The sequence below is a fragment of the Aedes albopictus genome, chromosome 2 (genome assembly GCF_035046485.1).
Source record: "Aedes albopictus strain Foshan chromosome 2, AalbF5, whole genome shotgun sequence".
In the NCBI taxonomy this organism is placed as follows: Eukaryota; Metazoa; Arthropoda; class Insecta; order Diptera; family Culicidae; genus Aedes; species Aedes albopictus.
Genome location: NC_085137.1, coordinates 292,519,070 through 292,544,988, shown reverse-complemented (window position 1 = coordinate 292,544,988; position 25,919 = coordinate 292,519,070). Strand labels below are relative to the sequence as shown.

At 39.0% G+C, this 25,919-nt stretch overlaps 1 long non-coding RNA gene across 1 annotated transcript; it reads right to left on the bottom strand.

Moving 5' to 3' along the window:
* Positions 1-665: 665 nt before the first annotated feature.
* LOC134287133 (uncharacterized) lies at positions 666-24,067 on the bottom strand. Its single transcript, XR_009997053.1, has 2 exons — positions 23,014-24,067; positions 666-966 (listed from the first exon to the last, which is right to left on the bottom strand). It is a non-coding gene; the product is annotated as an uncharacterized LOC134287133 (long non-coding RNA).
* Between the last annotated feature and the right edge of the window lie 1,852 nt (positions 24,068-25,919).

The window sequence follows — 25,919 nt, the reverse complement described above, 5'->3', positions numbered from 1 at the left end:
TTCAATGTTTCACTAACGCTAAGTGAGCGATAAATTATTCTCCGCTGAATCACACTTATCCCCACTTCTTGGCGTTGATTATTCTCTTTTGGAATCTGGCAAGTAAGCAAAAGATGTCGTCAAGGATGCAGAGGTTTAATAAATTCACAAGCCCCCTCAAGTCAGAGTTTTCGGAGCAGACGTCCCTCGCAGAGCACCGCCACCGTTTTCAACAGCTATGCGGTTCGATCCCAGTCGGATGGTCCTCGGTACCTACTTGCTTGATGTGTTCGAGCTTTCGAAGCAAAACAAAATTATTATTCTGCTCGTAATTCTTGTTGGCAGTTAGCTGCTCGTCACCTCACTTTGTACCACCCACCTCACACCTTTTTTATTTTGACCACTTTTCACTTGCACCATCCGCGCGAACTTATATCTCTTCTCGCTTCATTAGCATAAAAACACCTTCTTTGCTTTTTCTTTGGGCGGTTCACTCCCACCTCAATGTTGCAGATACACTTAAAACTCGACTTCTGGACGGCGGCTCGGATTGGTTTTTCGGTTTCACACACCGTCGCGACCAAAAAAATTGTTTTCGCCGGCAACTTTTTCCCACAACTTTATGATAATCTCGGCTCAGTGTCAGTTTGAGCTACAAATAATTCAATCTTTCACAATGTTTCCTCCCCCCCTCAACCACTGGAACCTCGCATAAACTTTTCCGCCTCGAACCACTCAGCATTCACGCCGCACTGTTCCGGCAGTTGAAGCAGTTCCGTTGTACACCAGCACCAACCAAAGTCAAGTTTACCAACAGCGGTTCATTATTAATCAGGAAGCTTCCTCGTCCACCACGGCGGCGAGAGTCGCCACGTTACGATATTCACGCCCGCCTTTCCGGCGGGAAAATACAGCTTTAAGAAAGCCGACTGACGGGTGATCGCTTTGATATTAGTACAAACTCACTTCCTCTTGTTGATTAGGGGGCTGAAATGAAAGAAACATGTCGTAAGTAAACTTCAGAAAGCAATTTAGATGTTTCCTAGTCAGATGGAAAACGTGCTTTCAAATGAAGAACTTAAAAATTATATCGGAATCGGAGGAAGTAACAGAGGAGAAAATATTCTTTAGCTTTTAAGAGTAAAGACGACGAATTGAAGAAGAATGCAAAAGGCATTCATATAGGGTTTGGGTAATGGACCCTTCAAGCCATCGAATTTTACTTTTGCAACTTTTTAGCAATGTAACCTCAATATACCTAGGGTGGCTGTACCAATTATGGCACTACCTAAGGAAAACTATTTGTACAAAAGTAACGAGAGGACCAACGAATGTCATCAATATGTTAAAAGATAGCTTAGTTTCCATACTTTACAGGAAAAATATAGAAACTGACCCAAAACTACTTTTAGTTTTTATTACAGCGTGTGCCAATGATAGGAACCCTGCACCAATTATGGTTATATATTTTAAGTTCGGTTCCTTTTCGCACTATTTGCATGCATTCCTTATGGCCATAATTGGTACACTATGACGAAAAAGGGTGCAAGGAAGCCGAAATTTTAAGGAAAATGATTTCTTTCTACCATAATTTGAGCAAAATGTGAAGTTTAAATGATTGCAACCATCTTTTGTGAACGTGATCTATTTTTCACAATTTTTTTTCTTGTTGATTTACATCGTTAAAGGGTGAACATCAACTATGGCGAACAATTGGTACTATAGCCATAATTGGTACACTTACCCTATATGCATTTTAAAATATGCATCGACGTTGCCTATAAGAGATTCCACCATTGAAAGGAACGAACGACTGTCTTGTGTTACTTTCTTCAGAAATTCAGCTTGCCTTTGCTCAAACGGAGCAAATGGGCTCAGTGTTTTTGGATATTAAGGGGGCTTTTGATTCAGTTAGTGTCGATGTTCTTTCCGACAAACTACATGGAAGTGCTTTTTCACCAATTTTGATCAACATTTTGTAAAATTTACAGTTTGAGAAGCAGATGAGTTTTGCTCAAGGCGACTTGCCAGTTTCACGAATTAGCTACATGGTTCATGTCTAAGCCCCCTTTTTACAACTTTTGTGTTAGAGACATAGATGATTATCTCATGGAAAATTGCACGTTAAGACAGCTTGCGGATGACTGTGTTGATTCTGTAACGGGATCAACAGCGCTCGATCTGAAAGGACCACTGCAGAATACTTTGGAGAATTTGTCTACTTGGGCTCTCAAGGAGAGAATTCGATCTCTCCGGAGAAAACTGAGATGATTGTCTTTTCTAAAGACCAGATTAATCCACCTAGTGGTGATAGTGCCTTTCTCGTAGAATAAGTTATCAAGATTTTTCCGTCGACGTTAGCCAAAGTGTTCCTGAATCCTGAGGATACTCTAGAATGGAACAAATCCCTTTCTCTTTCTTTTGTCACAGTGCTCGTTGACTCGCCAATGGGGAGATTGATAAATAATAAATGTATTTGATGAAAAAATACCCAATCAATTAAGCAAAATCTAGTTAAGCGATTTGTTGAGAAATTTTATGGAGGACTCTTTTTCACCTGAAAATTTAAAAATTTCTTGATTTATTTATTTGTGCCCTTCCTCAAAACGTTGAATTCCGACTAAAATTTTCCAAGAGGGGGAGGGGTAAACATAGGAGAAAATTGAAATTTGTGTCAGCCGTATTCAGAAAAGCAAGAATTTCATCAAAGTTATTAACAAATTTGGAAACTTATTATACTCTCAGTTGACTGCTTGACCGCCTTCACTAGCACTGGATGCCGATCATTATCAAGACAATTCGATAATTTTTTTCTGCATACTTCAGTCTATATTTTATTATCGTTCAATATAAGATTTATACAAATTTTGTCAAAAAAAAGCAAACAAGTGCACGAAACCCATTTCATTTAACAGAGCGCGAGGGCTCCACCAGTTGCATCAAAATTGGGCGCAGCAATTTCAAACGCAAAAGGGGATTGATGCGATAAAATTTAAATTTTCACTTTCGTAATTTCAACGAAGCAATCAGGATTGCCGATAATCTTAGGTGTGGTCAGAGACTATTTTCTTGCTGACCGTTTATCTCCGGGACACCTCGAGCCGGTTCCGGAATACAACCAGTGTTACGCAAAGATATTGATGGAATAACGACCGTTTGGATGGTAATTAGCAATTATATGCGCGTTTTCGGTCATCGGGTTATTTATAAGTAACCCGATGACCGAAAACGCGCCTATAATTGCTAGTTACGCAAAGATGCGTAGCCATAAATTTGAACCCAACATTATTGAAAATATGAGCACCCCTTTAAATCATATCAGTGACATTATTGTGCAGTAGTTCAGTAAAGACATTTAGTAGATAGCGAGGAGGTACCTTCAGTGCATAAGCAAATCGTGCTCCCTAATTTTATCAACGAATTTGTAAGTTAATTATTGTATCTTTGAACTTATAATGTATAATATGAGTTTGCAGCTTCGTAGCTTCTCATGACAAATACATGTCTAATTTCTACTGAAAGAGTCGGTGGTATCCAGCACCTCCCGCAACAACCGATTCAGATATCTTATTATCTGGATTTATTGGCAATTATCGGTGACAAATAACGGAAACAAATAACGGTGACAAATAATGGAAAATTGAACTTCTAATGAAACGATACACCTTTCTACAATAAGAAACAACATGTAACAATTAAAAAAGACATCAAGTCTTACTGTTGCAAATAAAGAATCAAATAAATAAATAAATAAATAAACAGGTTGTTTGGCGTGACGCGTTTCCACCTACAATTCTTCGGTCTTCATCAGATGCCTTCATCTGGATTCACCTCTTTGACTCCATTAGTTTTAAATATAAGCGGTTCAGATATGATCTGAAACTATTTTTCTGCTAAAAGCCCAGTTTCATGTTCGAAAGGAATCGCTCAAGAAATTTCTTGACCGATTCCTGGCAGAAACTTTCTATAATGACTGCAATTGAAACTGTCATTTCTTCCCAACTGCGTATTGCGATCGAAGAAAAACGATTTCTTGAGTGATTCAGGCAAGGAATTTCCCATGCATCAAGATAGGCTGAGAAATTCCTTCGGAACTGCGAACAGCTCTTTACCGTTCATCTGGTTATCGAAAAAGCCGCTATTTGATGTATCATATGCATGAGTTTGGTTTAGTTATTTAATTAGTCACTTCCTGCGGGATACCTGGAACCGGTTCTGGAACACTACCGTTTCAGATATGATCCGAAACTGTTTTCCTGCTTACCGTTCATCTAGTTATCGAAAAAGCCGCTATTTGATGTGTCATATGCATGAGTTTGGTTTAGTTATTTAATTGGTCACTTCCGGCGGGACCCCTGGAACCGGTTCTGGAACACAATCGGTTCAAATATGGTCTGAAACTATTTTCCTGCTAACCATTAACCTGATTATTTGATGTGCCGGATGCCTGGGTTTGGTTCAGTTTTTTTAATTGGCCACTTCCGGTGGGACACTTGGGCCCGATTCCGGAACACAACCGGTTCAGATATAGTCTGAAAACATTTTCCCACTTACCGTTCATCTGGATATCAAAAAAGCAATTCTTAGGTGTGCCACATGCCTGGGTTTGGTTCACTTTTTTAATTGGCCACTTCCAGCGGGACACGCGGAACCGGTTCCGGAACACTTCCGGTTCAGATATGGTCTGAAACTATTTTGCTGCTTACCGTTTATCTGTTTATCGAAAAAGCCGCTATTTCATGTGTCGCATGTATGTGTTTAGTTTACTTTAATATTTGGCCACTTCAGGAGGGGCACCAGGAACCGGTTCCGGAACATAACTAAAACTATTTTGCTGCTTACCGTTCATCAGGTTATCGAAAATGCCGCGGTTTGATGGGTCGCATGCATGGGTTTGTAACATTTTCATATCTGGCCCCTTCCTGGGGTACCGGTCCAGAACACCTAAATGGCCATAACTCCGGAACGGCTGGACCGATCCGAACCATTTTCAATAGGAAACAATGATTCTGCGTCGAATGAACCGTCGGTCATTAAAATCGGTTGAGGTTTACTGCCAAAAAGTGATGTGAGTTTTTTTTGTGTACACATACACACATACACACATACACACACACACACACAAATACACACACACACACACACACACACACACACACACACACACACACACACACACACACACACACACACACACACACACACACACACACACACACACACACACACACACACACACACACACACACACACACACACACACACACACACACACACACACACACACACACACACACACACACACACACACACACACACACATTCCCCCCGAAGTAGTCGCTTCTAGTGGAATCCGGGGGAAGCAGGCACTGTAGACCTTGGTGGAGGTTAGAGGCGTAGGGTTCAGAGTTCTCTTCTCTGTTCTGAGTCCCTCACGAACTGGCACGCGATGGACGAAATCGGTAGCACTGGTCATGCTTATCGAACGCGTTTCGGGAAGGCATAAAGGCTTTACCACCAAGTAAAAAAAAAAAAAAAAAAAAAAAAAAAAAAACACACACACGCGCGCGCACACACACACACACACACACACACACACACACAGACATCACCTCAATTCGTCGAGCTGAGTCGATTGGTATATAAGACTTGACCCCTCCGGAGGCTCTATCAAATTTTCATTTTTGGAGTGAACATATAGCCTTTCGGTACACCTTGGTGTACGAGAAAGGCAAAAACACAAATCGGCTACGTTTCCGCTCGTTCTGATGGGTAAGACAATCACTCATAGCATGTCTTCACAATACCTCGGCGTCTGGTTCGATTCCAAATGCACTTGGGGGAAGCACATTGTGTATCTGTTACAGAAATGCCAAAACCGAATCAACTTTATGTGAACTATTACCGGAACATGGTGGGGAACGCACCCGAAAGATCTGATCAGGCTGTACCAAACAACCATTCTATCGGTTTTAGAATACGGTAGCTTCTCATTCAAACACACTTGCTGAAGCCTCACCGGGTTCAGTACCGTTGCCTTCGGATCACGTTAGGTTGCATGAAATCGATTCACATACACTGAAACCTCCATTTAAGTCGATGCATGGCTGATCGAAAATAATTTTTACCGTGCAAGCAATGACAAAACTATACAGTTTTATATTTTTTAACACTTCGCATGACGAAGAAGATTTGTCAAAAAATATAAAACTGTATAGTTTAGTCATTGCCGACACGGTAAAAATTATTTTCGATCAGCCATGCATCGACTTAAATGGAGGTTTCAGTGTAATGAGTTTAGAGGTATTTGCTGGAGTACAGCCTCTGACAGACCGCTTTGCAGAGTTGTCGTTCCGGTTCCTCATCCGATGCGAGTTTGTAAATCCGTTGGCCATTGAAAACTTCGAAAAGCTGCCAGAACCGAATCCTCAAACTCGTTTTATGAGTGTGTACTACTGGTACATGACACTGGAGGTAAGCCCATCTCCGGGTAACACCAAACGTGACAATTTCTCAGGCTTCGACAGCTCCGCTGTGGATTTTGATCTCTCTATGAAGCATGAGGTTCAGTAGGTATTCCACAAATTTTTGCAAGTAAGTTCGGGCATATTAGCGGGGACAGGCAGTTCTTCACAGATGGTTCAAAAACCGATGATTCAACTGAATTCGGTTTCTACAACGAATTTCATAGCGCCACCTTCATGCTATTCTGTATACGAAGCTGAGCTAGCGGCTATATACTACACCTTAGAGTACATTAGCACTCTTCCACCTGGGCACTACTTCATTTTAACCGACAGTCTAAGTTCTCTGGAGGCTGTTCGGTCAATGAAACTGATGAAGCACTCAGAGTACTTCCTTAACCCGGGAGCGGTCGCGTCGTGTACTGAGTACACGCACCATGAAAAATGCACGCTTTTTGTACATAGCGTGAGCGTGGCGTCGCTGCAGGTAATCAAAGACGCGACTGCTCGAGGGTTAATGGAATACTCCAGGTGATGAGTGCTTTGTCCAAACGCTCATACACCATCACCATAGCTTGGGTCCCTTCCCATTGCTCGATTCCGGGCAATGATAAAGCGGACTCATTGGCCAACGTGAGCGCTAGTGAAGGCGATATTTACGTGCGTCAAATTGCCTTCGATGAATTTTTTGCATTGGCCCGTCAGGAGACCTTGATCAGCTGGCAACACATATGGAGAGATAGAGAGATGGGTAGTTGGTTGCACTCCATCTTTCTACAGGTGTCCAAGAAGCCATGGTTCAAAGGGTTGGATTTAGGCCGCGATTTTATTCGTGTGATGTGTCGACTGTTGTCCAACCACTATTTGTTAAACGCACATCTCTTCCGTATTGAGCAATCAGAAAGCAATTTCTGTGTCTGTGGCGAGGCTTACCAAGATATCGAACATATCATGTGGGGATGCGATGAGCATAGTGAAGTCAGATCTGAGCTGCATGAAATTCTCCGGATCCGAGGAAAATAACAGAAACCCGTTAGAGACATATTTATCTTCAAGGACCTCATCAGAATTCAAGGGTTTTTTTCAGGAATTTCTGCAAGAGATTTCTTAAAAAGTTCTTCCATTGGGATTTTTTTAATTCTTCTAAAAATATCTTCAAAAGGCTACGGGACTATTTTGAACACTCCTTCAAGGGTTTCTCCAACAATTCCTTGAATAATTTGTTCAGTGATTCCTGCTGAAATTCAATCAACGATTTATTTTCAGAATGCTTTTGTGATTCCAACGGAATTATTCATCCTGGGATTTCTTTAGAGATCCCTGCAGAACTAGTTCAGATATTTATTTAGAGATTTCCATAAGTTTTTTTTCCAGAAATTTCAAAAAAAAAATTAAACAGCCCTTAAAGTAAACCCTGAAGGAATTTTAAGCAAACCTGACAAAGAGAACATGATTTTTATTCGGCCTGTTGGCCTTCGGTTTTATGGCCGTCGGCTGGAGAAATTTATATTTTATTGGTAGGAGAGACTCCCCTACAGGAGTGTAGGTAGTCTCACAATGGATCTCAAGTTTTCCATTAAAAACTCCTGGAAATACCCTTGGAAATTTCTAGAAGAAATTCTTGAAATTTTACTGGAGCAACTCTTGGACAAAGATTCCTGAAGCAATTTCTAAAGCTATCTCTGCAGCAATTCCTGAATAAATACCAGGGGTAATATCTGGAAGAATTCCTGAAGACACTCATTAAGATACTTCCTTGATTCATAGAAAATAATCATGAGAGACATCTTGACAAATTCTTTGAAAATTGCCAAGGAATAGACACTGAAGTTACTCTATCAATTTGTGCATTTAGTGCTAACGTAAGAACAATCACGACATTCACGAAACGCGACGCGAGACAAGACACGACACTTATGGTTCTTACAATCGTCAAAATAATTAAAAAATTACCTTAATGCCGACCGGTTTCGGGCTCGATGCAGCCCATCTACGGGACAATGTCCGACTGATTGCGATGTTGTTCGTACTGATCCGGGTCCGGGGAGAGAGAGAGTGTTACTGCAGCCGATTCGTGTCGATGAGATCGTATAGACTCGACTTGATGGGAGGATCGTCTTCATTCATCAGCGGTTTTTGGGCATTGCTGATGAACATTGACTCCCATGTGTTTAAGTGGGAAGCTTTTCTCACACTTTTTATGAGCTTCGCACTATCCCAATCTATTTCATGGTTGGTTTCCATTGTATGAGTCGCCACGCTCGATTCGTTGTTCTTATTCGACACTACGGCATTCCTGTGTTCTCTGATGCGAACTTTGACCTTCCGACGGGTTTGGCCGATGTAAACCGCCGGGCAGTCCTTGCAGGGAACCTGGTATATGCCAGACTGCTCGTCAGGTGGAACCTTGTCTTTAAGGTTACAAAGCAGGTCACGCAGAGTGTTCTCACTTTTATGAACAACGTGTAACCCTTGTCGGTGGAGTGTTGTTTTTATGGGGTTTGTTATTTTGGGGTAGAATGGCAGGCTGACTCTTTTCACCTCTCTTGTGTCCGGTTGTAGTGTAGTTATACTGTGGCGATGTGTTTTACGTTTGTGTTTACGAATTATTTTATCCACAAAAGACCGATCGTACCCATTCACCTCGGCTGCTGAATAAATTCGGCATTTTTCTTCTTCGAATTCTTCTTTGGCCATAGGTACGTTAAACAACCGGTGTGCCATGGAGTGGAATGCGGCTTGCTTTTGAGCACCGAAGTGATTGGAGTCTGATGTGATGTATCTATCGGTGGATGTAGGCTTCCGGTAGATCCCAAATTTCAGTGTGTTGTCTTCATTTCTGCTGATCAACAGATCGAGAAAGGGGAGCCTCCCGTCTACTTCCTTCTCTACCGTGAAGTTTATTGTGCCAGTTAAAGAGCGATATTTGGATCAAACTTTGAGCATGCTAAACTCCCAACACAGCACAATAAACTTCACGGTAGAGAAGGAAGTAGACGGGAGGCTCCCCTTTCTCGATCTGTTGATCAGCAGAAATGAAGACAACACACTGAAATTTGGGATCTACCGGAAGCCTACATCCACCGATAGATACATCACATCAGACTCCAATCACTTCGGTGCTCAAAAGCAAGCCGCATTCCACTCCATGGCACACCGGTTGTTTAACGTACCTATGGCCAAAGAAGAATTCGAAGAAGAAAAATGCCGAATTTATTCAGCAGCCGAGGTGAATGGGTACGATCGGTCTTTTGTGGATAAAATAATTCGTAAACACAAACGTAAAACACATCGCCACAGTATAACTACACTACAACCGGACACAAGAGAGGTGAAAAGAGTCAGCCTGCCATTCTACCCCAAAATAACAAACCCCATAAAAACAACACTCCACCGACAAGGGTTACACGTTGTTCATAAAAGTGAGAACACTCTGCGTGACCTGCTTTGTAACCTTAAAGACAAGGTTCCACCTGACGAGCAGTCTGGCATATACCAGGTTCCCTGCAAGGACTGCCCGGCGGTTTACATCGGCCAAACCCGTCGGAAGGTCAAAGTTCGCATCAGAGAACACAGGAATGCCGTAGTGTCGAATAAGAACAACGAATCGAGCGTGGCGACTCATACGATGGAAACCAACCATGAAATAGATTGGGATAGTGCGAAGCTCATAAAAAGTGTGAGAAAAGCTTCCCACTTAAACACATGGGAGTCAATGTTCATCAGCAATGCCCAAAAACCGCTGATGAATGAAGACGATCCTCCCATCATGTCGAGTCTATACGATCTCATCGACACGAATCGGCTGCAGTAACACTCTCTCTCTCCCCGGACCCGGATCAGTACGAACAACATCGCAATCAGTCGGACATTGTCCCGTAGATGGGCTGCATCGAGCCCGAAACCGGTCGGCATTAAGGTAATTTTTTAATTATTTTGACGATTGTAAGAACCATAAGTGTCGTGTCTTGTCTCGCGTCGCGTTTCGTGAATACACTGAAGTTATTTCTGCAGAAATTGTTTAGGGACTATTAAGAAAAACAAATTCCGAAAGAATCTCTGAAGCAAGGTCTGAATGAATCCAAAAAAACTATCCTTGGAGGAAGTATTGTCGAAACCCATGAAAGATCTTTCAGAAAAACTTTCAGAGATTTTTTTTACAGAATTATAGAATAAATGGCCAAGAAAATTCCTGAACAAATGCAGAATTACCTAGAGAAACCTCTGTAGAAATTGAACCAGTTATTTCTGAAAATGTGTCTGGACAAATTTTTGAAATTCTAAAGGATAATCCGAGAAGAATTTCTGAAAGAATATCCAAACCTTTGCGAAGAAAATCTCCATTTTGGTGAAATTTCTTGCGAAACTTCTTAATTTCTAGAGAAATTCCTAAAAAAAACTTTTGGAGGAATCACAAATAAAAACCTGGAGTGAATTCTGGCAATATTTCTGAAAAAAAAATAATTTGAATCATGAGTATTCAGCTCTGATTTTACCATGACAGCACTGCAGTATTGTCAGTGATGTGTACCCAATGAAAGACGCCTGGAATCAGTTTATTTGGGCATTCACATTTGGGTTTACAGGTGCAGTGCCCATCATTAGCACCCAACCCCTATATTACCATATTTTGAAAATTTAAGACAGGCCGTATATGTACGGCCATTCCATAGAAAATCAATAAAAAGGATCACCAAATGCCCTGATTTTTTAAATCCGTGTCGGGTATTTCCATCACTGCGACAATTTTTTTGATCTGCCCTTGATAAGTTTTATTATAGGGTATTGATTCCCTTGTTAGGCATATGGCTCCCATTTTCATCCTAAGAGAAACAAATGATTGAAGTGCTGTTTGTTTTGTTTCTTATTTTTTGTATTTTTTGTTGAACATGAAAACAAAAAAACGGAATTAATCGGTGCCGTAATCGCTTGTTTTCGAATAGGATGAATATGGAAGCGTAAGACTACTGATGGCATACATATCATAGCTATGTATATCAAGATGGCTCACCACTATTGTGAGTAATTGTCATCGTTTAACCGCATCGCATCATCGCATTAACCCAGCACGGTTCGACATTTCGAATAAACTGAACCACCGTACTGGGTGTTGATCTCCAAGTGTCAGAGAGTTCTATCAGCCCTTCCCGAGCAGAAGGAAATAACAACAGCATAAGAAGCTGTCGTCTCACTCAAAGTGCAAATTTTCGGTAATACCAATCCATTATTAATTGGCTCATTAATTGACTCGGTAGCTTAGTTGGTAAAGCACTTGTCTAGCGAATAAGGGTCGTCAGTTCAAATCTCACCTGAGCTGTGGATTTTTTCTCAATTTAACCAATAATTTACCCATCTGTACATATGTACGTTGAGTTATTTGAAATTCATAAGAAGCTGTGTTATTTGGGCAAAATAACTGAATAATAGAATCGATTATTATTAAGTTATTAACATAACATATTATGTTATAAACTTGTCTGTCATAAGTGGCAAAATAATAAATATCATAACAAAAAATGTCCCCGGAAAACCATTTTAATAACTTGTTTCATTGAAACTAACGAAACAACTAAATAACAATGAATTCGAAAAATATTTCAATAACACATTTTGATATTAATATGTTATTGATAATAACCGGAGAGCGAAATTTGTTATGTGAGATCAACTTCAGTTTTTAATTCTTTCTAAGAGATTTGAAGTTGGTTCACAACTACGCAAGATAATTGAACTTAAGTAATTTTACATTTTCAAATAATACGCCATATCAAATGAACTCGCCTTACAGCTGTAATTCATGACTGTTCTGCTGTAATTGTATTCGTAGCACGGTTTTGAAATCAACACTTGAAAAAGCTTGGTCGTCGATAGCAATTTGTGAATTCCGTTCGTTCCTCCTGGATTCTACAAAGATTCCTCCAAAAAAATTGCTAAAATTTCTTCTGAACTTCTTCTGGTGATTTTCAGTACTTTCACCATCAATTTCTGCAATATTTTTCCTGAAATTCCTCCATCGATTTCTCTACGGATTCCGTCAGAAATTTCTTCCGTGTTTGTCAAGGGACTTCTCTGAGGACTTTTTCAGGAATTTGCCCTAGATTTCTTCCAGTAATTCGTCGACAGATTTCGTCATAAACTTTTCCATAAATATATCTTAAAAATCTTCCAGAAATTTCTTTGCAAGTTCTTCTTCGCAATCTTTCACGGATTTTTAAACACTCATCTTAAAATTCCTCCAAAATTCTGCATAGAATCCCTTCAAGGATTTCTTCAGAATTTCCTGTGATCATTTGTTCCGAAGTTCATCTTAAGATTTCTCTGAAAATTTCTTTGAGGATTTAACCAGGAGTTCGAAGGATTCTCCCAGAATTTTCCATAACATTGTTCCAAGAATTCCAATAATTTCTCAGAAGAATAACTTTTGGAATTTCTAAGAAAATTTCGCTAGGAGTTCTTTTAAGACTTCTCTAGGGATTTATCGAAAGATTCCTTTAGAACTTTCAAGTATTTTTTTCCGGGATGTGAAGCACTACACTTACTTAAAAAAAAAACACTTATCTTAACCTATCACAAACTGTTAATCCAAACTCGCTGAAGAAAGAGGAATTCTTAAAAGGATGCGCTCAGAAATATTCCTAACTGAATACAAAAATGGAACAAAACAAAGGGACAGAGTATAATTGTCTAATTGTTGTTTGAATTCAAAACTTGTCACTGTCATGCTATTGTTGATGAGTTGATCAATAGAACAACAATAACAAAACTTGTACTTCAACAAAACATGTTATTGAAATCTAATTTATTGAATGTATATCAATAGCTTGATTATATTAAAATGAGATTGTCCAACAAAATTTGTTATGGAAAAGTTATGCCTTGATAATTTATTAATAACAAAACAAGATATAAAAACAGGTTATGTGATTTCGTAGTTATTAATTTGATATTCTCCTCTGCTCGAGTTTTAACAAAGAACTTGCGTCTTGTAATTAAAAGTGCCGGACAATGGCACAGTAGATGTTCTGAGTCTTCTTTATTATTATTATTATTAATATTTATTAAAGACACTTTACCACTTATGTGGCATTCGTGTCTGTCTTCTTTATGTGTGCCGCAAAAGCGATACAATATCGTCTAGAAGTTTTGATGTCAGATTGGACCATGACCTCTTATAAGCCCAGTATATACGCTAAGATCTTTTTTTTTTTTTTTTTTTTTTAAGATCCAGTATTTTGCGAGTCAAAGAAACATTTGGAACGATGAACCGCCTAGCTAAAAAAAATTTCCTCATACTTGGAGGTTTTGTAGATCATCGAAAATGATTAGACCATCTAGCCTCTAAAGGTAGATTTATTCAATCCTGCGGACTGATTCGTCCACGTTTCTAGACTAGATAATCGGGTGGCTATGATACAAGAAAATACCAATCCTGGTAGTTTCCCCACCGGAATAACATTTCTGTAGCTTCTTATCTAGTTTTCCACTTTCCCGTACATATGTACATATATTTATTAGCTTTAAATCACATTTAAGATAAGACATAATCAATACTCGGTTTGAGGCTGCCGCTCTCCATCCTCGTTCACGCCTAATACTCACCAAGTCACACTCTACCCTGTCCGCTCATCACGCTCTTGGCGCTCCACGCCTTCTCGTGCCAACCAGATCAGTTGCAAACACCAGCGTTGCAGGGTTGTTGTCCGGCATTCTTGCAACATGCCCTGCCCACCGTATCCTTCCGGCTTTGGCAACCTTCTGGCTTATTACAAAGCAAACGTGTTGTATTAAAGACCAGGAGGCCACACCATGTGTCAAGTCACTTAGGTGAATAACTTCCAATGTGCAACACGTATGGATTCATAATACATTCCATTGTGAACTCGCTACTATGCCAATTATAGTAACATTTTGTTTTTATTTTACGAAATATATGCGGCTATAAAATCGCCCAAGCACAAATCATCCCGTGAGAGCGGCTTTAAACATTTAAATGCCAAATAGCTACCCTTCATTCCATGCGTGTTACCAAGAATAGGGCATCTGGAACTGGAAGCCAGTCATTGTGTGCCGCGTTTGCCGAAAGTTGCTCCGCCGCCTAGGGATATGTTTTATGGTGAGTCTACAACACGGGTCGTTCGTTTCTCTTCGGAAGGTGTGAAAAAGTTCCACACATCCTTTCAACGATGCATGGCATTCCTTCATGTACATATGTACAATGCTTGTTCATGTTCAACCAACAACAATTTCCCACTCATAACCCAGCCCAGCTCAACCAGCAGAGCAACCCCATTGGACCATTGTGGGTCAACTTATTCTCTGCCGCGCGCCTCCACACAGCAGCTCGAAATATAATATCCCAAACTTGGCCTGGTGGAAACAATGCCAGCTGCTATGGCATGTACCCACGTCAATTGATTTCTTGGGCTCGGGATGCTGTTGGTTGGGGGTTCGTTGAATTTTGGATTGGAATATATGTAGGTTGTTAAAATGGGTGTCTGCTGAAACGCAAAGTTTAAGTAATGAAACTTTCATGTGTATGCGGTAATTTGACCTATTCAGTGGAATTGTTAAGTAGTACAATAATTTTCGAAATCTCTAGTCAATATTGTAGAAACTCCGTGATATTTAACTGAATACATTCAAGAGTACTATAATTAATTAATTGGTACCGTACAGAGGGAAAACGTACACAGGGTGCTCAATAAGTTTGAACATACAATAAAATCGAATTTATTTCACAACTGCATTTCAGATTCTCAAAGTAATTAAATTTATTGAAAGCACACATATTACTGATCTAATACAGTACCGTAACCCTGGGGGAAGTTGATCAGTTTTCCTCTATTGTTTTCAATAAAATCAGGTACCTACAATGTAAATGATTCCAAACAAATATTTTTAAAACATGTACTGAGTAGGCCTGTATCAAGTTTCGTAGACGGAATTCTTACATCAAACTGTAACATTTTGTAAAAATGTTCAAATGGTGAAATGTGAATACTATCAATATGGGGTGAAGTTGCTCAACCAATGACAAAGCATTCTAAGATTGGAAAACTATTGAACAAACTAAATTTGATGATTTTATATCTGAATAAGTTAAAAAAAATTACAACCGGTTTATTTTGTATGTTAAAAACAAAACAAAGTGTAGTTAGTTACAGAATGAACCACATTAAATGCCTAACGGACGGAAATTTCCTAAAAATCGTTTTACTTTCGCAAAAATATGATATTTTCAAATAAAACATCAATATTAACTCTAAGCTACCCAAGTAAATATTAAGCCGTGAAAATAGCATTAACTCGGTTTTAAAGTCGAATAAAGAACCTGGCTAACAGAGCTTATTGGTTCTATATCCTCTTATAGAGCTGCTCAAAAGCCACTTTTGGCTCATAATTTGGCTGATATACGGCTAACATCAAAATTCCGTACCAAGTCTCTGAAACAAGGAAAAACGAAAAAAAATGTTTGTCTTTTGTTCTTTTCTCATTCCATTTGCTTCCACTGAAGTTGCCTTCTTGTTGCTCGCCCCAGATTCCAGCTGTTGTCTTCCGGGTTTTTAAACCATGCAAAACTTAATAGTTTGGGTATCTCGACGGTTCGAAATTATATGGGAGGGTGATGATCCTGTGGTAAATTTGGTGGCCACGAATGCAGAAAGAGGAGTGATGCAGGAGAAGCATATATAAATGGTCGGAAAGCATTGCAGCTCCTCTTCCGCAACGTTTTTCGATCGGAGCTGGAGTTTGTAGAACTAAACTATGAGAATCGTGTCTGGAATCATCACATTTGCTTGAAAGATTCCATTATAAACAATGACAACAAAAATTATCCTTTTCCACCGATTCCGATCTGTTAACATTCATGTTAAAATGTATTAGTCATGACCGACTTGAGTCTGTTTTGGTCGAAATCAATTTTGTTTGATGCACTGAAGAACTTCTTTACGACTTGTAGACTTTATATAGGCTAGACTGGGTCAACGAAGTCGATTTTTTGGAACAAAGTTTTTTCGATTCCTCTTAGCGTCCAAAACAACTGTGCAAAATTTGGGAGCGTTTGGGTGCACCCGCATTGCGATTGAAATTTGTATGGAAAACGTGCTTTTTTGCATTTTTCTTCTAAATTGAAATGTTTGGCTAAAACGATCTAACTAATGACGTTAAGCCTAGGATATGCCGAAAAACTTTTCTGAAGACAGCAAAATGATCCGGCACTTGGGAAAAAAGTTATAACGTATAGATTAGACTGGCCCAAATACAAAAATGTCGAAAAATTCCACGGGGCACCCTCTAGAATCGTGCCTTTGAATGAGAAGAACAATCTGTGAAAGATTCAGCTCAATCGGTTTAAAACTGAGCTGGCGAAAATGAGTTGAAGGTTTGTATGGGATTTTCAGTCCAAATATATGGGAAATTGGATGACCCACAGTCTCTCACTCAGCACGCTCGATTTGGCTCAGAATTGAAAGAATGGTAGTTGATACCCTAACGAACAACTTTGTAGAAGACCAAACAATGATAAAAATTAATTTAGTTGCGGTTTCAGCTAACGAAAGCAGGATGAGAACATCTTCCCCTGTTTACTCTTGGTTGTTACATGCAGCACGTGTTTGCTGTTCGAAGCTTGCGCTCTACATCATAGGCGGCTATGTTGTCCTTCATTTCAATTGCTCACTCACATGGGCGGGTATCGAAACTATGAAGAATTATTTACATAGCTGCCTATGATGTAGCGCGCAAGTTTTGACCGACAAACACGTGCTGCATGTAACAACCGAGAGTAGACAGGGGAAGATGTCCTCATCCTGCTTTCGTTATCTGAAACCGCAATTAAATTAAGTTTAATCATGATTTGGTCTTCTACAAAGTTGTTTGTTAGGGTATCAACTACCATTCTTTCAATTCTGAGCCAAATCGAACTCGCTTAACCAGCGTGCTGAGTGAGAGACTGTGGGTCATCCAATTTCCCATATATTTGGACTGAAAATCCCATACAAACCTTCAACTCATTTGCGCCAGCTCAGTTTTAAACCGATTGAGCTGAATCTTTCACAGATTGTTCTTCTCATCCAAAGGCACGATTCTAGAGGGTGCCCCGTGAATTTTTTCAACTTTTGTTTCTCGCCATACAAATGTGGGCCGGTCTAGTATAGATTTCCCGGTGGTGCTTAACATTTAACAGGTCGGCGTTAAGTCAGAGAGGACCATGTGTCTTTTACCTAATTTCTAGAGAAACGACTTTAAAGTTTACAATTCTATAAGTTTTGAGTTTTTCAACATATGTTCTTGAATTTTTGCCATCAATCTTTATAACTATTCATCAAAGCATCGCTCTGTATTGATCACGAAAAAACGTAGAATAAAGCTTGAAACCAAGAAATTGCTAAGTAATTGATTGTACTTAGTTCACTCTGACTGAACGATTTTTGGAAAATCTATAACCAACTACAGTTCACACTCAAATTTTTACTTATTTGATGAAAAATATTGCACAAGTAGGACAACAGTTAATAGGAGTGGTGTAACATGTAAGCAGGTAGTTTGAAATTTGATATTTCTGTTATTACACTGTTGATTACCATTTTCAACTTTAATGTTCAGTCAGAGTGGACCAAGTACAACAGTTCAATTTTACATGAAGGGTAGTCAATTAATGAGCTATTTAAGAATTCTCAACTTGAGCATTCAATAGCTAACAACTTTTGAACATATTTTCATTGTTCGGTACGTTTTTTGAAATACTGTAGTTACACAGTTCATAATTTATTCAGAGGACTGGCGTTTTTCAAAAATTCGTTCAGACAGAGTGAACCAAGTACACAATTCTTAAACAAGCGGTATTTTTTTTTTTTTTTTTTTTTTTTCATGAAACGGGTATTGGTACGTTTCAATTAATGCCCAACAGTTACTAAACAAACATATTTTGATTTGGAAAGGTTTGCGAAAAATAAGGTAATTTTAACTAATTTTCCAAGAGACAAATGGTTCACTGTGTCTGTACGCGAAATGCCACAATATGCTTCGACACGATGATCTGTAAAATACGATATTGACCATAATAAATTGGATTTTCACGTGGTTTCTTGATCAATAATCATCAGAAAATGCGATAGGGAGTCATACGATTTGGAAACGTATTATATTTTGATGATAAACTATTTTGATTATTATTGGATTTTATCCAATACAAATTTATTCGATTCTCTTGACATCAATCATTTGGTCCACTCTTACTGAACACTATTATCGATTTTCGCAGTTCAATCCATAGAAAATTGTGCTAAAACTCCCGTTAATTGTAACATTGGGAAAATCGGGTGAATGTTCCAAGTAGCTAAAGTAAGTCTTAATCCAATGCCTTAAGAATCTAATTTTCGTCAATTTTGTTACTTGATCCCCTCTGATTTAACGCCGACCATGTAAAGGAATAACATCAATAACAAAATCTCAATTTTTGGCCTAAGTTACCAAGCTAATAACTTTTTTCACAAGTGTCGGGTCACTTTGCGGTCTTAAGCAAAGTTTTTCGGCTTATCCTGGACTTTACTTTAACGTCATTAGTTAGACCGTTTTAGACCAAAAAAAAATCTATTTATGAGAAAAATACTAAAAAGAACATTTTTCCATACTAACTTCCATACAAATTTCAATCCTAATGCGGAATACGGGGACGCAACCAATCGCTTCCAAATTTTGCATAGTTGTTTTGGACGCTAATATAGATTAAAAAACTTTGTTCCGGGTTGATGCGATCAAATTTAAATTTTTTACATACAACGTTGACCCACTCTAATATAGGCATACGTGGCTTACCCAAGCAACACACATGTTATAATAGAGTTACGACAGCGCAAGTTTTGGTTGTATAGAAGTTTATTTTACGTAATTCTAACATTGTGTTGAAATAACGTAAAATAAACTTCTATACAACCAAAACTTGCGCTATCATAACTTTTATATAACATGTGTGTTACTTGGGTATTTTAGTTCTTACTGTTTATGGTGCCGTTATAATACTTATAACAGTGCTTGATGGTTACCATTTTCAATAGGCCTACCATGAATGGATAAAAGTGTATTGTGGATCATTTACGGAGCTTCAATACACATCCAAAAAAGTCCATATTTTTATGTATAATCTGACACAATTGGCATAAAAAATCCACAAAAATTCTTCAAATATATTCAAACAATTGATTTACGTCAATAGTTCTTCCATTGAAACAGAATCGTAGCGTCCTCAGCGGTTCAAGGACGTGGATTCCATAGTGATCAAATTCACCCCGCTGATCAACTACCCCCAGCCTTTTAATTAAGTTTTTTGACCACACCCCTTATTATTTTTTTTCTAAATAAGGTAGAAATACACTTAATAATCCTGCACCTTCATATCTCTCAGATTTTTTTTTGTTTTTTTTTTTTGTCTGTTTTAACGAGATTTTTAGCCCTAGGCTAGTTCATCTCGGGACCCACGCTTTACTTCCCTTCCGAAGGAAGAACCCACATGTTGGGAGTATGTCGGGAGTGGGATTCGATCCCAGGTCCTCGGCATGATAGTATTGTGTTCTAACCACCACACCAGGTCCGCTCCACATACTCAGATTTGAAAGCACAAGATTGTGTGGAGCATACCTGGTTGGATGGTTAGAACACGTGACTATCACGTCGAGGACCTGGGATCGAATCCCACTCCCGACAAAGTGTGAGTTCTTCATTCGGAAGGGAAGTAAAGCGTGGGTTCCGAGATGAATTAGTCCAAGGCTAAAAATCTTGTTAATACAGAAAAATAAATAAATAAATAAATAAAATATAAGATTACAGAAAAAGACTGTTTCCATTCTTTTTGAAGCGGCACCAACAATAGAATGTTGACTCGAAAACCCAAAAAAAATACTTTTTGGCCAAAAATGTTTCCTCATCCGTCATGTCAAAGAACCTTATGGATTTGAACCGAATTCACATGCAATCTTAAAATTAGAAAGAATGTTAATAGGGTACGACTGGTGAAGTACCGTCGTGCGGGGCTACTTTGGACACTTTTGAATATGGATTTTTGAATCCAAAACATAGTTCAAATCTGTTAGATGTCTTTGGAACTATTATGAAGCAATAGTTTTTCCTTCATTTGGTTGAAATTATTTTTTAAACAGACCGTTTATTGCTTGTCAGGACGCGAAAAAACATCGAATACACCAATAAAATATACATAACGTATCGGAACATTTGGTCTGTAAGCATTGTTTCCACAGTTCATAAATTTCAAAGGGTTGATCAATTCATTCAAAATGTATCAACGTAGCATATACAATCGAATATTTGTATCGTTATACATTATAAATGACCGTTTCACCTAAATAAAGGATTGATGAACCTTTTTTTCAGGCTATCTATATAGCAATATCGCGCTGCTCATAATAATAAAGGTAGCACAGAACCATCTTAGAACGTATATTTTTATTGAAATCATGTCTGATATAGTAAACTACAATATTAGTACAAAGTAGTTTTCTAAATAACACTGGAATTTGAAATGCAATTTTGTTATAGATAAAAATGTCCAAAGTAGCCCCTATCCGGTTCTATATGAGGTATGTCCGATTGGTGTATGTACAACTTTTTTATTTATTGATGGATTTAGTTCAAATTTTGCATACATCCTACATACATACTCTCGATTAATCTGTGTAAAAAATGTTGAAATCCATTCACTACTCTGGAAGTTATAATGTCATAAAATTGAAGAACCATGAAAAAGTGTAAAAAGAAGCCCCGCACGACGGTACTAAATTTGTAGTGATGAGCTGAATCTAAGTATGGCGAGAAGGTAAACTCTCCGTTTCTGCAATAAAATAGTGGAAAAAGCGTGGGTATTATGATTCCTTTCCTAAACAGCACAGAAATTTGGTACAGGCCTTCGAAGGCAGTTTGATTAAAGCTAGTAAGGATATTGCTTGCAGTAGTCGACAAATTTGTTCACATGTTTCCATGTTTTTGCCATTTTGTGCAATTAGGCTGACACAAATTTCGATTTTCTCTTATGAAAAAATCTTACAAGGGGGGGGGAGGGGTGTTGCTGTCGAAAAATCGTAAAAATTCCCTTACATAATAAATGGACAGCCCCTAATGTTACAGTTGCATTTTAGGTGGAGTTTCTAACACGAAAAACTAAATATCTTGTCACAAGCATATTTTTATTTGGTTTACCAAACACAAGTTACTCTTGTATACATGGACGTCAAATTTTTTTTCCCGAACTTCACCAGAAATGATTTAAAATTCCAATGGAAAATATTTCAAAGCTTCTGTAGAAAAAAAATCTACCTTTAGCTTATTTTTCTAGAATATCTTTCTAATATCTTTTACTAAAGTCTTTTACAAACCTTTATAGGAGATCTGTTATGACAACTACAAAGATTTTGAAAAAAATAGGCAACATTTTTTTATCTTTAATTCTACTAAATTGTTGTCACATTTTCATTTTTTTTTTTTTTCAAACTACTTAGGACACAACAAAGCTTATTTTCTCTTTTGTCACAGTGCTCATTGACTTTTAAAGGGGGAGATGATAAAATTAAGCATATTAAATGTGTTTGATGAAAAAATTTGTTTAGAAATCTTTGAAGCGACTCCAATTTTACCTTATTTTTTTTAATTTCTTCAACATTTCATTTGTGTTTCCCCTCAAAATGTTGTATTCCGAACAAAATTTTCCGAGAAGGTGGTGATCGAAGAGAAATTTGTGTCAGCCTTAATATGAAACTTTTTTTTGCATAACTCATTATAAGATAAACCACATTAATTGAATGTTCAGAATACTAAAAGGCTTACTTAGTTTTAATTTGTTATCAGTTCAACAGTTTAGAAAATATACAAAATTAGAATCTAAATATGTTCAAAAATATATTTTGCTACATCCTTTTTTTTCACTGGTCACACCAATGGTAAAATTAAAAATATGGGTTAAAAGTTGCCCAAAAGCACCCAGCTATCGTGTCAAATTTTTATAGTTATAAGAAATCGTATACTCTTAGAGATGGCTGTTCAATCTAATTATTGATAGTGATTAAGCATATAAGGATAACAATACACAAAATAATTGTGCTTATGGCCGATTTCTTCACCTCGGTTTAACCGGTAACCAGGCTTACCCATATAGTTAAACCTGGTTTAACGCTTAAGCCAGGATGAAGAAATCGGCCCTTAAAGCGCTTGAAAAAATGCTTATTTGATGTCTCTCATAGAGTGATGAACAAGCATATCTATGCTTGAGGGCATTTTAGCCCTAGTAGGATGTTGGGGTCAATATGACCCATTCAGGCTCGCTGATCGTGCACTACGCCATCGTAGTGCTTCTAGCGTAACATCTTAGGAGGGTTAAACAGGAAAAGATGAGTTTAGTTTGCATTTCCAAACTCTTTTTTCCCATTTCATCCTAAAATGTAAAAAAATCTCAATTATGAAAAAGTTATTCATGCTTCATGCTAAGAGTAGCAATTGCATCGAACAAAAAAAAAACTAAACAACAAAGCACGTTTCCATTTATCATGTAATGATTAACACTCACAGTTCTCTGAATTGATAACAATTCTTTAGCATATCTGCTGCACTGTCACCATTTGTCACCACCGCCAGGAAACACGAACATCCTCATGAAATCACAGCATCCTGTTGACCACCAAAAACTGAACGATCCGTATCGCTGATTGATTGTATTCACAAGCGCACCGCCAACAATAGTACAAAACACTTTTCTACTTTAAAATCTCCCCGCACACACCGGCAGGCTCAACCGTTTATCCATTCACCTTTTCAACGTACAAATCACCAGTGGTCGTTCCAAAACCTGTGGTCCAGACAGCGCCGAACAGCATCAACGCAACGGTTGCCAACTCACAGCGTGCAGGCCATAGCCATAGCAACTATTCACGTCCAAGCCACACTATTCTATTTGACGACGACACCAGCAGCCCCCTGAGCCAGTGGTCATAAATCATAAAAAACAAACTCGCTCACGGGCAATTGTTTCCATTCTTCACCATACACATGTCACATGTATTATTCTCTCCAGCTCACTATGCACTATCGTATGTCATCTGCAGGCGCACGAAAGCTTGATAGTTTATTCTTCGTCAGCTCCTTCACAGCCCGTAGAAGAGCGAACTCCTGCAGTCTGTAGACCACCACCGCCACCACCGGGGACTATGGGAGGCGAGCTTTGCATTCGAATACCGCCTCTACTCTCAGTTGCAACTTGGGTTATCCTTTTGAGCCCAAACACATAGAGCTATCCTCCTTCAATTAGACCGACCTGCATCCACTATGCCCCATGGTGACAAAGGGTTTGTTGCTAGGGCTTTACCTACTTCTCAACGGATTTTAGTAATCCCCAAAAACGCATCCGAACTCCACGAAGGCTAAACCACGTCTGTTTGCCACGGACCGCTCGACGAAACTGAACCAACGATAAATCCTGTCACGAATAGGAGGCACTTTTTCCATCAACATCCTCGTTTTTATTACGATCCGTGCCCTCTCCTGCTGGATCCTCAATCCGGTGATGGTCGTCGATTTACAGGGCGGTACGAACAGGTGGGTGGGTGGTTTGATTGTGGCTTGGAAAGCACAGTTCACCAGGAGAGAGACAATCGTCGACGGAGAGCGTGAGTGGTCTGTTTTCATTCTGATTAGGGGTTTCCAATGTAAGCATTGCGGAACACTGAAGGAATTTTCCTATTTTATAAAAATCAAGTTGCATGTACATGCACTGGGATTAGAGGAGTTTGAATATTTAGGATTAGGGATCAGGTTCGTTTAGGGAAACGAAGCATCGATGGTTGTTGAAGAGAGTTTTGAGCGTCTTCTAGGGTACCGGCTTGGGACTATTTAAATCATCGGAGCTACGTATGTACATAACTTCTAACCACTCACTGTGTTATGAATAATGTTTATACTCACATAGATTTATACATCAATGTTTTATCTAGCTAAAAGTTCGATGACTGTCTTAGAGTATCCAAGAATTTCCTGAAGTATAGACCATCGAATCTACAAGATTAATCAGAAATTTATAGCAACATTTTCAATGAAATTCAAGCTTACTCAGCTTCATGCTACTTTATATGCGCTGTCAAGCTGTGAATCAATGTCTGTTTGATGGTTTCCAATGGCCCTTTAGGTGGATGTCATCGAATCTAGAAGCGTAATCAGTCTTAACCTTCTTCGAGCATTACTTGATGCTCACCACGCTGACATAGTTCAGCGTGCCTATTTGGGTTATAATGACCCAATGCACGTCTAGGATTAAACGTTTTCAAGCCATTCTGAAAGCCAAGCACCCAAAATCTCCGGAGAACCCCTCTGAAATCCCTCAGAAATCTCTTACCTAAGAGCCGGTGATTCTCCATAGAACCCATCTGCAACCCTTGATATGCCTTGAAACCCCCTGAAACATGCCTGAAAGCCTTTGAAGAACCATGATCTGAAACACCTTCTCTTTTTTCTAAAAGCTCCCTCAAGTTCGCCTGAAAGTTTGCAATGCCCCCTGAAATCTCCCTGAAATTCCCATGAAAGCCTGTTAAGCCCCCTGAAACTGCTTTGAAACTCCTATGAAAGGCTTAAAAACGCCTTGAAATGCTTTGAAACGGCTCTTATAATGACAAGCTCGTTGGAGTCCCAAGATCGCCGACTTTTGCACCTACTCACGATATTAAGCACACACATCTCATAAAAAAATCAAATAAGCGCACCAGATCTTCTTATTTCAAACCAGCAACAAGCGAGCATAAACAAATAAAAAAAATACACAAATGTTAACTTCATGAGCATTTTCAGGCCCTGTTTGAGCTGGGACTTTACGACGTTTTCCTCGAACGCCCTAAAACCTCCTGAAATGGCTATCCCACCGGAAGCTTACAGAAGAGCCTATGAAGCCCCATAAAATTCCTCTAAATTTCCCTGGGATCCCTCTGAAACGTTATAAAACACCTCTACACCCTCCTCCGAAACCCCCTGAAAAGCCTCTGGAATCCACTTGAAATCGCCTTGCCTAAGCTCAGTTAGGAGTGCATTGGGCACATCAGGAATGATGCCGGATACTTCCTAATTATAGTAATCTGGATAACGCGTTTGAATTGCCAACTAAGATGGTATAGGCTTAAATTCCGAGCATAAGGTTTAGTCTGTTTGTTTGTTTTCAGTTATGGGCACCCACAGTGGTGCAGAGGGCCGAATTGAGAGATCTCCATCCTGGGCGATCCTGGTTGATTGCCAGACATCGCCTTGACCTGTGGCCAGGTCAAATTTCTGTCGACTTGCTTGATTTCGTTTTTGAGGCTGCGCCGCCATGAGCCTCTGGTCTGCCTCTGCTGTGTTTTCCTGCTGGGTTCCAATCTAACGCTTGCTTGCAGATTTCGTCTTCGCCCCTGTGTAGAGTGTGGCCGACCCACCTCCACTTTCGCTCCCGAATTTCTG